Genomic DNA, 2,556 nt, shown 5'->3' with positions numbered 1-2,556 from the left:
GTGCACCCAGACCCTACTCCTTGTGAATCTGGTCAGCTCACGCTTACCCTATGTGACTTCAACTCGTTCATGATATATGTGTCGATCTCTCATTGGTGGCTGATGTCTCTTGACATATCATGAGCCCCCCACTCCTCTGGGCATTCTCACACAGGGGAGTCTAATCGATTTTTGGTTTTAATGCCTGCCTTCACACGTGGGGATGTGATGGTTGATAGTTGAGAGTGGACTTGACATTCCATCTGCTAATTGACGCGTGGTAGGAGTTATGATGGTGCCTCGAGCAAGGCTACCGTCACTCGAGCCTGATGGTGTTTGATGTTCCAAATGTTATTTAACACGTGGCTTTGGGTATTATGATGTCCAGGGCTGATCTACGATCGCTTGATCTCCATCGCATCTGGTCTTCCACTCGTTAGCTGATGCGTGACGTGGGCTTTTATGATGCCTCAGGTATGCTCAACCATTGCTCGTTCCTGTCCCTCTGATGGTTTCTTGTTCTGACCGTTGGATCTTGGCGATTGCTCTTCTTCCCTTGGTTATAAATTTGGGATTCCTGTTCTTCCTTCCTCTCTATTGCTACTTCGAGTTTTCTGCTTTCATCTTCTTCCTTCAATTTTGTCTCATTGCCCTTTTGCTTCTCTACTCGTGCTTGCATTGGTGTTTTCGACCTTGTTGCAGGCTCTACTCCTCCTGTTCGTGCTGCATTTCTCGTTCGGGTGCCCTTCACCTCCCAATGCACGAGCTTCATTCTCTATTTCCGTATTCTTAGTAAGTTTTCTGCATCCATGTCTTCGTCTTCTTCTCGACTGGAGCCCAGTGGGGACTCTGGTGATGTTCCCGGTATACGTAGGGGCTCTGACCCTGAGGTGAGTACTGAGAGGACTCACGATGACCAACCTATCCTTTTTGGGTCTAAGCATTTTTTTGCCTGCTAAGATTGATTGACTTGTTTTGTGTTACTTTGCTTTAGCTTTAATTTCATAATTGCAGAATTTTTTTTATTATTTTTTTTAATATCTTTATTAGGTTAATTTTAGTATACCTAACGTTCTCTTTGTTTGTGCAGGAAGCCGAGTAGATCGAGTAGGACAAGCTGCCAATTTGGTTTACTTTTAATTCCTAGACTTTATGTAATTAGGATTATTTTATGTAATTTTTTTTTTAATTCCAGCATTAGATTGGGTGTTTAGGTTTAATTTTAATTCCCCTAACCCCTTAAGTTCATTTATGTAACCATTCATCAGGGGCAGCACGTGGAATTGCGCAACTGCCAACACCAGGTAAGTATTTTCGTTAGTTTTAAATTAGTCATTTTTTTAATTTTTAGTTCTGAATTTTATTTTTTATTGAGTATTTTTAATTTAGTTATTACCTTTTAGTTTTTGTTTAATTAGCACGTTCAACTTGTGTTGTGTTTTATGCATGGTCGGCATTCTTTGCACTCCAACCTGACTTCCCTTAACCTAGAAATAGAGCGATCTGTGGCTAGACCTAAGGATAATAGTAATAAAATGGGTGACGAAAACCAGCCGGGAAGGCTGCTGAGTGAGCACTTCACTCCAACTGCCTATACCCCTGCATCTGGTATTCAGTTGCCTGCCACTCAAGCCGCTCAATATGAGATCAAGTCCAGCATCATACAGATGTTAGGACTTGCTAATGAGGAGCCTTACAAGCATCGTGATGAGTTCGTAGAGGTGTGTTCTATAGTCAAAATCCAAAACCTCTCTGAAGATGCCCTAAAGTTACTCCTATTCCCATTTTCTTTAAAGGACAAAGTGAAAAACTAGCTTCATTCCCTAGATTTGGTTAGGATTTCTAGATAGGCGGGGATGCAGTAGGAATTTCTAAAAAAGTTCTTCCTCATTGGCCGGACTAATAGCCTTAGAAGAGCCATTACTAGTTTCTCCTAATCAGAGGGTGAACAATTTTATGAAGTGTGGGAGAGACTCAGGGAATTACTTAGGAAGTGCCCCCACCACGCTGTCCCGAAATGGCAGTTAGTCTAGTACTTTTATGATGGCCTCCGTGACCGATATAGGTAGATGGTGGACTCCTCTTGTGGTGGAACATTTATACACAAGAATGAGATGGAAGTATGGGATCATTTTGAAACCCTTAGTGAGAATTCCCAACATCAAGCTTCAGCCTCTCGAACTGAGATTCCACACATAGGGCAACCAAAGAAGGGTGGTCTCTATGAGATCAACCCAACTATAGAGATGACTGCTAAGGTTGACATGCTGTCCAAGAAATTAGACTATCTGATGTCTGTAGGACAACATTCTATGTCCCCTTTCCCAATGAGTTTCCCTAATCAGACTGATGCCTAGGCCTTATGTGCTAGCCCTAGTCATTATGTGATGGACTGTCCTTTGGCTGCATAATACCCTGAATTTGTTCAGGAATAGGTACAAGTGGCTCAAGGTTTCCCTAAATCGGGTAATGATCCTTTTTCCAATGCTTATAACCCGGGATGGTGAAACCAACCAAACCTTTCATTGAGAAACGTAGTACCTAATAATCCTCCAAACCCACCATATAGGCCACCAT

The 2,556-nt window shown here is 42.3% G+C and overlaps 1 non-coding gene across 1 annotated transcript; it reads right to left on the bottom strand.

Annotated features, from left to right (window-relative positions):
* Positions 1-1,883: 1,883 nt before the first annotated feature.
* On the bottom strand, positions 1,884-1,990 carry LOC122666395. The gene has a single exon (XR_006333587.1). It is a non-coding gene; the product is annotated as a small nucleolar RNA R71 (small nucleolar RNA).
* Positions 1,991-2,556: the final 566 nt, after the last annotated feature.

Source organism: Telopea speciosissima, chromosome 6 (genome assembly GCF_018873765.1).
Source record: "Telopea speciosissima isolate NSW1024214 ecotype Mountain lineage chromosome 6, Tspe_v1, whole genome shotgun sequence".
Taxonomy (NCBI): domain Eukaryota; kingdom Viridiplantae; phylum Streptophyta; class Magnoliopsida; order Proteales; family Proteaceae; genus Telopea; species Telopea speciosissima.
Note: the sequence above shows the minus strand (reverse complement) of the source record. Positions and strands in the feature narration are given on the sequence as shown.